The following is a 15,719-nucleotide window of genomic DNA, read 5'->3' as shown; positions in this document are numbered from 1 at the left end:
GTTCCACTTGCATTCCCCGCAGGATTGACAGTAACAGGACCAGAGAGATGCCTGAGCCCAGCCTCTGCCTCCAGGCTCTGCTCCCAGGCCGGGGTGGGGAGAGCGGGTGGGGGGCGAGGGAATGCCGGATACTCATCCGCCAGCACCCAGACCCTTGTGGTAACATGCTATTAAGGAAAAACGCAGCGATTTTGAGGGTCCTAGAGGCCCCCTGTGAGGGTCTGGGGGAAAGGGGCGCCTCGTTTAGCCCCCTCCCACCCCGCACAGATCCTGTGACTCCCCCTTGCTGTTGTGAGCAGCCCCGCAGTGCTGCAGGTCACAAAGTGGCACGTCAGCCTCATGGCCGTCGTAATAACCTGGCCCCGGGCGGCGGAAGGGGGCGAGCAGGCAGTTGCGGCTGGTGCCCAGAGCCAGTCGCTGTCTTGCTTGGTGCGCTCCGTGGGTGCGTGGCGAGGTCGTGCGTGTCTAGGCTAGAGGCGCGGGCCGGCGGCCGCTGAGCACGCGCAGAGGCGGAGGTAGCGCCTGGAAGAGACTTTGGTGGATTTGCTGGGCCTGACTCCAGGCTTCCAGAGATACCAGACGGATGGGGAGCCGCGCTCCCCGGGCGCCCGGGCCAGCGCCCTTATGGCTGCTGCTGCTGCTCCTGCAGCTGCAGGTGTTGAGCGTGGGGGGCAGACCCCATCACGTTCGGAGCGGGAGGGGCGCGTGGCTCCAGAATTCAGGGGATTTGGGAACCTGCCAGCCCTCCTTGGATCTCTATTTCGTCCTGGACAAGTAAGTTGCTGGGGGCGCCTGGTGCACTGGGGGTGGGGGTGGGGGGGCGGGGAGGGTTGTTGGAGCAGGTCCAGGCTCCACAGGGAGGTTCTGCCTGGGTCCAGGGCCTGGGGAGCCCCTGTTTTGTGGGCGCTGCGGGAGGCCCAGGGGTCAGTCGCAAGAGAGGTGGCACTGGGAATGCCTCGTTTCCCGAGGCAGAAGGATGCTCCAGGCTTTTGTGTCCAGATACTTTTCCTTTGGAGGTTTCTACTGAGAAATAGGCTAAGCTGCAAGGCAACCAAGTCGTTCATCTGGGGTCCTGAATGGCAATTCAGGAAGCAGAGAGTCAGGGAGCACCCCAAGTAGTGTTGTGTTGTGGCATTTCCAAGCAGGAGATTTCAAAGAAAAAGACGAGCACAAAAGTTGACTGTGGTTGGAGGATGTTCGGGTTTATGTTAGGAGTTAGCTGAGTTCTTTCATTGCACTTTGCTTTTTGGAGTGGGGATGCCCCTGAGGTTTTGAGGAGCCTGTGCCTGAGGCTTTGCAGACTCCAGCGGTTTGTGACACCTGAGACCTGCCTAAGAGTCACCTCCCGCGTGGCTTCCTGACTCCATTTGAAATCTCTTGGCTGTCAAACTCTGTTTTCTTTTAGTTCTTTATAAGGAAGGGAACATAAGCCACCACAATGTTTCTGAAGCTTCTGTCCCTCCTTTTAAGTGGACTTCAAGTGGGCTGATCTTTAGTCTATAAGACTTCTGTCTCTACAGGGTCCCAAAGGAGCAGGTTCGTGGCTTTCTTTGGGTATTTTAAGTGTCGCTGGTGCTTGGAAAATCTTTGCTTTGCTTCTTCTGGTGGCTTTGCTTCCTTCTTCACAGTCACTTTCAGGAGCAGCTGGCGGGTCTGCTTGTGGCCTTGGCCCCTGGGCAGTGGCTCAGGTGCCTCCTGGCCCCTGTGAGGTTGTCCTTCCAAAGAAGGAAAGGGAGGTGCAGGGTCAGCCTTGGAGAGATTGTCTTGCTTCGACCTTCAGCTCCTCCTGTTGGGTTGACAGTGAACTTTGCATTCATTGAAGAGTAATGGAAGTGCAACCAATGGTAATTCTGCTGGAGCACTTTACGGTTTCATCGTGGTTGTCTTCTTTCATCCTCCAAACAGCCCTGGAATGGACAGGAGCAAAGGGGGGTGTCCATCCAAGTCTGGGTGGGAGGGGTGAGGCCCTAGGGGTGAGTGAGAGACCCAGGGTCAAGTGATGGAGGCAGATCTTGGAAGAGAATCCCTTCCTCTGCCTAGTGGGGGGACTTCTGACACACCCTGGACAGGTCTCGCCTGGTTGACGCCCCCTTGGAGAGTGGATCAGGGTTGGAGGACGGCTGGATCTGGAGGGGATGACAGCCTCTCTAGTTTAGTCTTTCCAGAAAGGGTAGTGAGTCCAGAGGGCCCCCCGCTGCTGGGCAGCCATCCTACTGCTCTCCCAGGCTCTGCTGTTTGGCCCAGTGGGGGCACAGCCCAGCCAGGGTTGGAGGAGGAGCTCTGGCACCAGGGGTGTGTGAAATCACATTAACTGAGCACTTACTACATGATAAGCAACGTACTAGACACTTTAGTCCCTGACAACTGAGGGAGTGTGTTCGATTCCCCTCTTTTAGGATGAGGCGACTAAGGCTTGGAGGGGCTAAGTGGGTTGGTCAAGGCCACATAAACCTAGTTTGGCTTTATATTTCCTTACTGGCTAATGATGTAGGGGCTCTTTTCATATGCTTATTTTTCATTTGTGCATCTTCTTTGGTATGTTCAAGCTTTTGCCTTTTGTTTGACTGAGTTTTTTATGCTTCTGTTGTTGCATTGCAAAAATTTCTGTATATTTTAGACATTAAACCCTTATTAGTCTATGATTTGCCACTATTCTCCCATTTTGTAAAATATTTTCAGTTTTTTTAATACTGCCTTAATGAATTAAAGTTTTAATTGTTCATGAAATGGAACTTACATATTGTTTCTTTTGTTGTTCATACTCTGGCATCATATCTATGACTCCATAGCCAAATAGTATATCATAAAGATTGCTTTCTTCAAAGAGCTTTGCATTTTTAGCCATTATAATTAGGACCTTCATCCAATTTGAGTCAATTTTTGTATATGATATGAGGTAGGAGTCTAGCCTCATTCCTTTGCAAGGGGATATCCAGGTTTTAATGGTGTCATTTGTTAGAATCTAATCTTTCACATATGTGTGTTACTGACATTTTTGTACAAAATCAATTGTCCATATATGTTTGGGCTTATTTCTGTACTTTCAATTCTATTCCAATGGTCCAACTATGCATTATCTGTAGGCCACTTCCACACTGTTTTGATTACTGTAACTTTGTAGTGTATTTTGAAATTGGAAAATGGTACTCTTTCAACCTAATTCTTCTCTTTCAAAATTGTTTTGCTATCTGAGGCTCCTTGCGGTTCTATGTGAATTTGAGGATCAGCTTTTCCATTTCTGCAAAAATGGCTGCTGTAATTTGACAGTGATTGTGTTGGATCCATAGATCATATTGGGCAGAATTGACATTTTGGCAATATTAACTCTTTCAATCCATGGACATGGGCTTTGTCATGCCATACATTTATGCCTTCTTTGATATCTTTCAATGGTCTTTTGTAATTTTCACTATAAAAGTTTTTTACATCCTTGCTTAAATTTATTCCTAGATATATCATTCATTTATATGCTGTCATAACTGGAATTGTTTTCCTATTTTTGTGTTTAGATTGTGCATTGTTAGTATATAGAAGCATAACTGATTTTTAATGTGTTAAACTTGTACCCAGTTGCTTTGCTGAATTTGTTAATTCTAGTAGTTTTCTCATGGATTCCCTTGGCTTTTCTATTTAAAAGACAACATCATTTGCAAAATAGATCTACTTCTTGATTCCAATTTGGATACAGTTTATTTCTTCTTCCTTCTTAATTGTTCTGGCTAGAACTTCTAGTACAATATTGAATATTGAATAGCATGATTAAAATGGGCATCCTTATCTTGTTTCTGATCTTAAGGGGAAAGTTTTCAGTTTTCATCATTGAGCAAGATGTTAGATGTGAGTTTTTCTTTTTTCTTTTTTGTCTTTATTTTCTTTAATGTTAAATTAACAAAATATGGGGCCCCATATACCCCCCACCCCCTCACCCCACTCCTCCCCCCATAACAACAACCTCCTCCATCATCATGAGACATTCATTGCACTTGGTGAATACATCTCTGAACACCACTGCACCTCATGGTCAATGGTCCACACCATAGCCCACACTCTCCCACAGTCCACCCAGTGGGCCATGGGAGGACAATGTCCGATAACTGTCCTTGCAGCACCACCCAGGACAACTCCAAGTACCAAAAACGCCCCCACATCACCTCTCTTTCTCCCATGCTCTACCCCCAGCAGCCACCATGGCCACTTTCTCCACACCAATGCCACATTTTCTTCAATTACTAATCACAATAGTTCATGAATAGAATATCAGTAATTCCACTCTAATCCATACTCTATCCCTCCATCCTGTGGACCTTAGAATGGTTGTTTCCACTCCACATCTATATCTAGAGGGGGCTTAGATTCCACATGCATGCTGGATGCAATCCTCCTGCTTTCAGTTGTAGGCACTCTTGGCTCCCTGGTGTGGTGGTTGACCTTCTTCACCTCCTTGTTGGCTGAGTGGGGTAAGTCCAATAAACCAGAGTGTAGGAGTTGCAAGTCTGTTGAGGCTCAGGGCCTGGCTATCACATGGTCAGTCCAGAGATTCAGGTCCCCTGAATCCCCAGCACCAACTACATTTCCGGTAAAAGTAACAGGAGAGACTTGTGGACAAAGATCACATCTGAGTCCAGCTCCATCACATGGAAACATAAACTCCAAAGTAGGGCCAACTGACATGGCACTGAACTCCATCTGCCATGACCATAGAACCTGTGGGTGTCTGTAGCCCTCAGAAGAACCAGTACCTGGGATTGTATCTACTTTATCTGTCTCTGGGACTCTGCTCAGGTGTGCATAAGGGCAACCCCTCTGATAACCTCCTGGCTCTTTTTGGAGACCCATAGCCATATAAACTCATTTGTCCTTTCCATTTCTCCCTTTTATTCAGGTCAAAAAGCATTTTTAACTCCTGGTACTATATGTAGACTGAGATATTCTGCTGGTCTGAGTTGACCCTTTTATTTAAGGTCATTTTTTAGTAATTGACCTTTATCATAAAGAAAAATTTCCCTTCTAATCCTAGAATTCTAAGTGTTTTTATCAAGATAGGATGCTGGGTTTTTTTCCAAGTGTGTTTTCTGCATCCATTTAGATGATCATGTGTTTTTGTTTCCTTCATTCTATTCGTGGATTGATTTTCATATATTGAACCAGTCTTGAACCAAGTGGTATATATACACCACTTGGTCATGGGTACAATCTTTTGTCACATGCTGTTGGATTCAGTTTGCTAGCATTTTGTTTAGGTTTTTGGCATCAGTATTCACAAGGGAACTTGCTCTGTAAATTTCTTCCCTTATCAGCCTTTGGTATCCAGGTAATGCTGGCCTTATAGAATGAATTATAAAGTGTTCCTTCTTCTTGAATGCTTTGGAAGGATCAGAGAAGGATTGGTGTTATTTTGTACTTGAAATATTGGTAGAATTAACTATTGAAACCATCTATTCCTGGACTTTTGGTGGATGGTTCTGTTTATTCAGTGTCTTTATTTGTTATAGATTTGTAGAGATTTTCTCTTTCTTCTTGAGTCAGTTTAGGTAGTTGATGTGTTTTTAAGACTTTTTCTAATTGACCTTGGCCCTCTAATTTGTTGATATAAAATGTTTAGAGTATTCTTTTCTAATTCTTTTTATTTCTATAAAGTCAGTAAAGACAGCACTATTTTATTTTGATTTTAGTTATTTGTATATTTTTTCTTTGACACTGTAGCTAAAATACAGTCCATTTTGTCAAATTATCATAAACCCAAGTTTATTTGTGTTGATTGCCTCAAATGGTTTTCCATTCTCCATTTCATTAATCTCTGGTCTAATATAGAAATTATTTCCTTCCTTCTGCTAACACTGAATTTATTTTGCTCTCACCGGTTCATCAGGATGTGAAGTTAAGTTATTGATTTGAGATTTTTCTCTTCTTTTTCATATAGGAATTCATAGCTATAAATTTTCTTTTCAGCACTGCATTCATTCTATCCCATGAATTTTGGTATGTTGGCTTTAAAAATTCTTTCTAAGTATTTTATTTATTTTTTCTTCCTTTTTAATTTTTAAAAAATGTTACATTAAAGGAATATGAGGTCCCCATATATCCCCTACCCCCCTCACCCCACTCCTCCCACATCAACAATCTCTTTCATCATCGTGGCACATTCATTGCATTTGGTGAATACATTTTGGAGCACTGCTGCACCACATGGATAATGGTTTACACTGTAGTTTACACTCTCCCCCAGTCCACCCCGTGGGCCATGGCAGGACATACAATGTACAGCATCTGTCCCTGCAGTTCCACCCAGGACAACTCCAAGTCCTGAAAATGCCCCCGCATCAGATCTCTTCTTAATTTCCTCTGTGGTTTCTTCTTCAACCCACTGGTTTTGAAGAGTTTGTAGTTTAATTTCCACATATTTATAATTTTTCCAGTGATCCTTCTGTTATTGATTTCTAGCTTCATTCCATTGTGCTCCAAGAAGTTACTTTGCATGATTTCCATTTTTTAAAATTTACAAGTCTTATGCCCTAACATATGGTCTTCCTATGGAATGATCCATGTGCACTTGAAGGATGTATGTGTTCTGTGTCGTTGGGTAAATTGCCCTATATATGTCTCTTAATTCTAGGTGGTTTATGGTGCTATTTCAATTTTCTATTTCTATGCTGATTTTCTTTCTCAATGTTTCATCTACTATGGAAAATTGTGTGTTGAAACTATTATTATAGAACTGTCTATTTCTCCTTTGAGCTCTTTCTACTTTTTCTTCATGTATTTGGGGCCCTGTTGTTATGTGCATATATGTTTTATAATTGTTATATCTTCTTTTTTAGTTGACTCTTTTATCAATATATAATAACCATCTTTGTTTCTTGTAAGAGTGTTTGCTTACCATATATTTTTTCTGATATGAAAGATATCAGATATCCATCTTAGCTCTCTTTGGGTTATAATTTGCTTGGGGCATTCTTTTTCATTTTTTCACTTTCAACCTATTTGTGTCTTTGGAATGAAAATGAGTCTCTTTTAAGTGCATATAGTTGGATCATGCTTCTTTATTCTTTCTGCCAATCTCTACCTTTTTATTTGAGTGTTTAATTCATTTACAGTAATGTATTTATTTAAAAGGCAAGACTTCTAACATTTTGCTACTTGCTTTTTGTATGTCTCATACATTTTTTATCCCTCCTTTGCTCCATTATTATCTACCTTTTTTGCTAAGGTGATCCTTTATCATGACCCATTTTGAATCACTTCTCATTTCCATTTGTGTAGATATTTTGGACATTTTTGTAATGAACTTCCTCAGTTTGTGTTTATTTGGAAATATTACAGTTTCTCCCTCATATTTGAGGAGCACTTTTATAGATATATTATTTTCCTTTGACAGTCATTTATTTCTTTCAACTCTTTAAATATTTCATGCCATTGCCTTCTGTCTTCCATATATTTGACTTAACAACCAAATGTTAATCTTACTAAGCATCCCTTTTACAAGATATATCACTTCTTTCCTGCTGTTTTCAAGATTCTCTTTTTATCTCTGGGCTTTGCCATTTCCACTAAAATGTGTCTTAATGTAGATCTCTTTGAATTTATCTTGCATAAATTCATAAATTGATTGAGCTTTTTGAATTAGTTTATTTCTATCTTTCATCATATTTGTGACATTTTTGGCAATTATCTGTTTTAGCATTCTTTCTTCCCCTTCTCTTCTACCTCTGGGATTCCTATGACATATGAATTGGAACACTTTATTTGCTCCTACCATTTCCTTATACTCTCTTCACTTTTTCATTCTTTTTTCTTTCTGCTTCTCAACTTGCATAATTTCAATGGTCTTATCTTCTGGTTTGCTGATCCTTTCTTCTTGTTTCAGTCTGTTCATGCTATTGAATTTTCCTCATGTTAGAATAATTTTAGTTCAAGAATTTCTATTTGATTCCTCTTTATAATTTCTGTCTCATGATTGAAATAATAATTTTGTTAATAAATTGTTTTCCTGGTTTCCTTTAGTTCATTTGTCCTGTTAAGAGAGTTGATCTATGATCTTTGATTAGTAATCCAAGTGACTGGGCTTCCTCTGTTAAAAGATTCTTTTGAATTCATTTTTCCTGCAATTGAATCATACTTTCCTCTCTCCTTGCATTTTTGTAATTTTTGGTTGAGAATTGGACATTTTGAGTTTTGAGTATTGTGGTCACTCTGCAGGCTAGCTATTGCCTTCCTCAGTTTGCCAGATCAAGTAAAAGACAAAAAAGTGAGGGGGTAGAATAATAAGGAAAAAAACATACCCCCACCCCTTCAAAAAATGTCTGCCACCCCTTAATTCTCTAAGTAGATGCCAATGGAAAGCTGGAAGCTATTGTTGCCAGGAAAGCCAAAATCAAGGGTTGTGTCTCTGCAGGTCCTTCATGACCCATCCACCAGAAAATACACACAAAAAGAGAAATGAAACTGTGTTAGTCAGGGTTCTCTAGAGAAACAAAACCAATAATAGATATCGGTCAATAGTATGCGATTTTATAAGAATCTCTTACATCACCGTGGGGTTGCACACCTCCAGGTTCCACAGGCAGGCTGCAAAGCATGGCTCTGATGAACGTCCAATGGAGGTCCTTGATGAGTTTCTGAGAGATGTTGGCTGTCCAAAGACGAGCTGGGAAATTCTCTCTGAGTGCTGAATCACTTCCCCTTTTAAGGCATTCAACTGATTGGATAAAGCGTCACTCATTGCTGACAGAAATCTCCCTGACTGATGTAGATGTAATCAGCTATCTATGCAGTAAAGTCAGTGGTGACTAAAGTCCATAAATGCCCTTCTACTACAGTTAGCTCAGTGCTTGCTTGACCAAACAACTGGGTACGATTACCTGGCTGAGTTGACACATTAGCCTAACCATCATAGATACCTACCAAATATAAAGATGCTTGGATCTTTACCTCCAGCAGATGCTGTTTGAGGCCAGAACGCCCTACTGATGAGTGGGCCCAGACTAAACTTAGCATGTGTGCTGGTGTCTCAGGATTTCCCAAACTGACCTTGACCTCCAGCCAGACTTTTGGAGGCTGATGTTTCCTCTGCCCACAGTGACTACAGCCAGCTACTCTTAGAATCTATGACATGTTTCCACAGCTGTGCCACCTCCACTGCCAGCACTGCAGTACCTCATGGTTTCTAGTCTTCATTACAAAACTGAATTCTTGGCAGTCTTTCCTTTCATCCTGAACTCCCCATGGTTGTTCTGAATGTCTGATCTGGTTTTGGGGTTACCCCCTAGTTAATTACACTCTCTTTTTCTAGCTCATTTTTTTTTAAGTGGAGGGAAGATTCTTTAATACTTCCTATTTTACCATTTTGCTCCTAATAGCTCTCATTTGGCTTCTTAAAAGAGGGGAGGAAGCACAGGTACCTCTAGGTATCCTTGGAGAGCAGGGGAGGGGGTGAGCAACTCAAGTTGCCTATGGTCCAGATCAGACCCTAGGATTAATGATGCTCTACATGGTCCTTTCCTCACACTCAGTCTATTTATTTGCTAGTCCACGATGCTACTGGATTATGAAAATGGAGTGTATGCTGAGCTTGCCAAAGAAATCGCCCTTGTATACACATTGCATATCCTCAAGCTGGCATGTGGCCAGAGGTGGGTGTGGAAGTCTTATCAGGACCACAGTGGACTTCTTAACCCCAGGGAACTAATGTGCCCTATTTCCTGAGCCCGGCGCGTATTCATGTGGGAGTTGGAGAAGATGATGGTGAGGATATAGGTTGGTGGAGAATATGGTAACTGGCCACATTCCAAACCCATATTGAAACCAGAGGCCATGAAATTTTTGACAGTTTGAGTGAGGAAAGTGAGTTGTGGCCTGGACTTGGGTAAGTGTAAGGAGGAAGTTAACGCCCCTGACTGAGTGTCTGACAACACTGTGGGTAAATGGCATTTCCCTTATTTTTTAGAGAATGAGAGGAGGAGGCTCATGGACTGAAAGTGGTCTGTTGACACTTCTAGAAGGAAGACATGGAGACAGAATAGAAACTCTGGAGTGTGCAACTCCAGGACCCAGTCCTAAACCAATGGCTGAGGTCCCTGGGAGCTGCTGATGTGGTCTTGGAGGCAAAAATAATCTTTTAGGGAAGTGGCTGTGGCTCAGTCAGTTGGGCTCCCATTTACCATATGGTGGTAGGCTTGTGAAGGCAGGCTCGCCTGCATGCCGTGGAGAGCCAACCCAGCAAGGGGATGCAACTAAAAGGGAGACAAGTAAAATCTTAGAGGAGTGTGCAGCAAATGGACACAGAGAGCAGACAACACAAGCAAACCACAAAGGGGGGGGCAATAAATAAAAATAAATATACAGACACACAGAAGAAAGCACAGTGAATGAACACAGAGAGCAGACAACAAGCAAGCTGCAAGGAGTGGGAGGAATTTTAAAAAAAATCTGTTAGCCATGTGGAGGCTCTCTGGTTATCATTGCCATTCAGGGACACCCAGAATTTGGGGACCAGGTGTTTACACTGGATGGACTTGGAAAATGTGGGTAAGACCCTACTGTGTGCCCACTTCCTTGACCAGGGCACCTCTGACTTCTAGGGAAGAGACTCCATACTGAGGGTGAAGCCTGTGCAGAGGTCCAGAGAAAGCAGATGTCAGGTGGTCTAGGCAGGCCTGGAGCTCAAGGAAGTGGGGGGAGAAAGGAAGAGGGAGAGGAGAGGACAGGCCAGATGGTGGGGACCTGGGGCCATGAATAAGGTTTGCTCTTCATCTCAAGGGCATTTGGGGGTCATTGAAAGGAGGCCTTCATCAGAGGTGTGATGGGTCAGACTTGTGTTTTCAAAAGAGCCTTTGCGGGAAACGGACTTTGGCTCAGTGGTTAGGGCGTCCGTCTACCATATGGGAGGTCCGCGGTTCAAACCCCAGGCCTCCTTGACCCGTGTGGAGCTGGCCATGTGCAGTGCTGATGCGCACAGGGAGTGCCGTGCCACGCAAGGGTGTCCCCCGCGTGGGGAAACCCCACGCGCAAGGAGTGCGCCCGTGAGGAAAGCCGACCAGCGTGAAAAGAAAGTGCAGCCTGCCCAGGAATGGCGCTGCCCACACTTCCCATGCAGCTGACGACAACAGAAGCAGACAAAGAAACAAGACGCAGCAAACAGACACCAAGAACAGACAACCATGGGAGGGGGGGAAATTAAATAAATAAATAAATCTTAAAAAAAAAAAAAAGAGCCTTTGGCATCTGTGGAGAGAATGGATATGAAGGAGGAAGGACGGAATCAAGGACCGAAGTGCAAAGGAGAAGAGTTAGCCCAGACTTCTGCTTCCATGGCTCTGCCTCTGCAGTCATTTTTTCTTGATTTTGTCCCATCTCTGACCCTCTGTGCCAAGGCTGGCAGTGCCTGTACTCAAAAAGTTCTCAAAATTCTTGTCAGTTTTGCATGCAGTTCAAGAGTGCCCATGCTACCAGACAAAAGGATTTCCCACAGATCCTTCCTGGATAAATGCATTTTCAAGCCTGACTTCCTCTGAGGGGGCTGGTTGGATCCATGAGTCATACACCTAATCTTTGCAAATTTCAGTTCAACCAAAGCCTCCTGTGGGATCGTGTTCTTGGGAGCTGCCTTTCTCATATCTCGGGGAGGGCCCTAATAGAGCTGTTTCCATGCCTAATCAGAATATGTTGTCTTGATCTGCTGAGAACTTTCCAAAGCATCAATAGCTCATTCCTTTTAGACCTGTTTTCCCTCCCTCAATTTGCTAAAAATAGCAAGGAGATACCAGGCAGCATTTTCCACACTTACCTTGGAAATTTCCTAGCTAAACATCCAAGAGCTCACTTACAAGTGTTGTCTTCCATCCAGCTTAGGTACACAATTTCAACAAGTTCATTGCTACATAATAAGGATTGCCTTTCTTCCAGTTTCCAAGAACACATTCATCATTTCCTCCTAAGGCCTCACCAGAAGCACTTTTGATGTCCATATTTCTATGAACATGATGTTCATTGCAATACAAGTGTTCTCTAAGTTGATAGAAACTTTCTATACACCTTTCAATTATTTCTGAACCCTCACCAGAAACACTTGCTTGCCAATTTCTTTTTTTTATTAGAAAAGTTGTAGACTTACAGAAAAATCATGCAAGAAAAATAATTCAAATATACCACCCTATTATTAATACCTTACATTAGTGTTTTACATTTGTTACAATTCATGAAAGGACATTTTTATAATTGTATTATTAACTGTAGTCCATAGTTTACAATGGTTCTCTGCCTGAGTTGTACAATCCTAAGTTTTCTTTAAAAATTTTAATCTAGTAACACATATACAACCTGACATTTCCCCTTTAACCACATTCACAATGTAATTCAGGGCTATGAATCAGTGTTGCTAATTACATTCACAATGCAGTGCAACCATCACCACCCTTCATTACCAAAACTTTAGGCTCAAACCAAATAGATACTGTATACAATTTACTTTTAATATACACTTTTCTTTTTTTTGTTTAATTCTTTTTTTTCCAAATTCTACTCAATGTATTCATTTTTTAAAAAGACATTACATTAAAAAATATGAGGTCCCCATTTGCCCCCACCGCCCCCACCCCACCACTCGACCCCCAATAACACTCTCCCCCATAATCATGTCACATCCATTGCATCTGGTGAGTACATCTCCGGGCATCGCAGCACCCCACGTCCCGTGTTCCACACCATAGCCCACACTTTCCCTCGTTCCATCCAGTCGGCCATGGGAGGACATACAACATCCGGCAATTGTCCCTGGGGCACCACCCAGGACAACTCCAAGTCCCAAGAATGCATGCACATCTCTTCTCTTCCTCCCCTTCCTCACACCCAGCAGCCACCATGACCACTTTTTCCACATCAATGCCACATTTTCTCGATTATTAACCACAATAGTTCATGAATAGACTATCATTAAGTCCACTCTGATCCTTACTGTATTCCTGCTTCCTGTGGACCTTGGCATGGTTGTGTCCATTCCACATCTATGTCAGTTGTAGGTACTCTAGGCTCCATGGTGTGGTGGTTGACATTCTTCAACTCCATGTTAGCTGAGTGGAGTAAGTCCAATAAATCAGAGTGTAGGAGCTGACGTCTGTTGAGGTCTGTGCCTGGCTATCATGTTGTCAATCCAGAGATTCAAATCCCCTAGATATATCTTAAACCCCAGTACCAACTACAATTCCAGTAAAGTAGCATGAAAGTCTTGTGAAAAGAGATCCCATCTGAGTCCAGCTCCATCACGCAGAAACACCAGCTCCAAAGAAGGGTCAACTGGCATGGCAGTGAAACCCATCTGCCATGACCATAGAACCTGTGGGTCTCTTTAGCCCTCAAAAGGACCAATACCTGGGGTTGTATCTACTTTATCTGTCTTTGAGGCTCTGCTCAGGTGTGCATAAGGGCAATCCTTCTGACAAGCTCCAGACTCTTTTTTAGAGACTCATAGCCATATAAACTCACTTGTCCTTTCCATTTCCCCCTTAATTTAGGTGAAACAGCATTTTAAACTCCTGTTATTATATGTAGACAGGGATATTCTGCTGGTCCACATTGAACCTTCAATTCAAGGTCATTTTCTAGTTGTATCATCAACTGGTACTTGGTAGTGATCCCTTGGTGCCAGGGAGGCTCATCCCCAGGTGTCATGTCCCATGCTGGGGGGAATGCATTGCATTTACATGCTGAGTTTGGCTTCAAGACTGGCCACATTTGAGTAACATGAAGGCTGTCAGGAGGAAACTCCTAGGCACAGTGCTGCTCTAGGCCTTGTTCTTATTTCAGGCATATAGGCTCACAAGCATAGTCATTAGTATCAGGGGCTCACTGTTGGACCCTCATTCCTTCCTGGTCTTTACTGTTGCACATGGGGGAGTGCTGCTGCTCCCCTAGGGACCATGAAAGAGCCCCCCCAGCCAGTAACCCAGTATCCCCCAGGTGTTGTTTTTATTGTTTCTACTATGAGTATATCCAAACATTACCATGCACCCTGGACATATGCCATGTATAACTCCCTGTCAGCCATATATCGCCTGTCAATAACATCCCATACCAGTATTCCTTCGCTGCCATTGTTGAACCACTCTGTGATCCAAAACTTCCTGAAAAGTGAAGCCCAATATAATGTCAGGTTCCCTTAATAGTAAAATGGAATATAGCGATGAGTTTAAAGGTTAGATATAGAATACGTATTGATTTGGAAAAATTCTACATCCTATCTTTTTCTTTTCTTTTTTCCTAATTATTGAGCTTCTCTTCACAAGAGCCTTAGATCACAGTAATTCATATATACAATATACAGTACTCCCACACATCCACCATAAAACCTTTTCCCTTCCACAGTGATAATCTTATAACATTCATATCATATTTACTTAAACTGATGTACAGACTCTGAGACAATAGCTTTCAAACAAGGTGACATCTGTGCTTACATTGTGGTCCATGCTTTAGGATATACAGTTTTCTAAATTTTTAGTTATCCTATGTTTTACATTATGGTTTATATTATTAGTCTGTCGTCCCCTATACATTTTTGGTGTAATATTACATGTTTTATATCCATCCCTGTGTACTCTCATGAAACTCCTCTCTTACCCTCACATTTACCTTGGTTCCATCCATTCAACATCGATTTTCCCCTCCCCTTGGGGCCCACAGCAACAGCCAATCTCCATTTCCCAAGGAGCCACATCCAGAGATACTTGCAACAGTGTTCAGGGCCTGACTTTCTCAACTGCCCTAATGCCCTGGGAGCCACCCTTTCTCTCGAGAGATACAGTTCCCTCTATTTGATGGCATTGGTCCTCCTCAGGATGTGGGTCCACCCCCACTCTAACTACTTGGGTCTCTACCCAATGGTACAACCCACCCTGGCAAAATGAGCATTCAGACATTCCCCAGGAGTCCGTCCTGTGTCAGACCATCCCCTCCGAGCATCCTAAACAGGTAACCCTCCTAATTATATTTTGATATGGTTTTCTAAGCATTTTACTCTCAACCAACACCTGACACTCTCCTATGTTCATATGTTGACCCTCCCTTCCCCCAATTTTTTGGGCAATATTACCCATCTGCCCATCCCCAGCCCCCATCAAACCTGCAAAGCCCCACCCAAAGGCAACCCCTTGCCCCCATTTTATCTCTTCTTTGTGCTCATACTTACTGCCAGCTCATCATAGATTCCACCCCTGCAGACGTCGGCTCACATCCTTCCTCCACCCCCCGATTTCTTGTAAGCCTATCTTCCAGTCTCTAGCTCTCTGAGGCAGGTTGCTTATTTCATATCATTGAGGTCATGTAGTATTTGTCCTTCAATGCCTGGGTTGCTTCACTCAACATAAGGTTCTCAAGATTCATCCATGTTATCACGTGTGTTTGTAGTGTATTTGTTCTTACAGCCAAGTAGTATTCCATTGTGTGTATATACCACATTTTATTGATCCACTCATCTGTTGATGGGCATTTGGGTTGATTCCAACTTTTGGCGATAGTGAACAATGCTGCTATGAACATTGGTGTGTATATATTGGTTTGTGTCCTTGTTTTCAGTTCTGCTGGGTATATACCCAGCAGTGGTATTGCTGGGTCCTATGGCAAATCTATGGTTAGTTTTTTGAGAAACCACCAGACTGTCCTCCAGAATGGTTGTATCCTTCTGCATTCCCACCAGCAGTGGATGAGTGTTCCCATTTCTTCACATCCTC

The 15,719-nt window shown here is 43.1% G+C and overlaps 1 protein-coding gene across 1 annotated transcript in view; it reads left to right on the top strand.

Moving 5' to 3' along the window:
• The first annotated feature begins 602 nt into the window (after positions 1-602).
• LOC131278918 (anthrax toxin receptor-like) overlaps positions 603-15,719 on the top strand; it is a 52,799-nt gene continuing 37,682 nt past the window's right edge. The window contains exon 1 of the mRNA XM_058299555.1: positions 603-774. The gene's annotated coding sequence lies outside the window, so the exon portion shown is untranslated. The remainder of the gene's footprint in view (positions 775-15,719) is intronic.

Source organism: Dasypus novemcinctus, chromosome 6 (genome assembly GCF_030445035.2).
Source record: "Dasypus novemcinctus isolate mDasNov1 chromosome 6, mDasNov1.1.hap2, whole genome shotgun sequence".
Classification (NCBI taxonomy): domain Eukaryota; kingdom Metazoa; phylum Chordata; class Mammalia; order Cingulata; family Dasypodidae; genus Dasypus; species Dasypus novemcinctus.
Note: the sequence above shows the minus strand (reverse complement) of the source record. Positions and strands in the feature narration are given on the sequence as shown.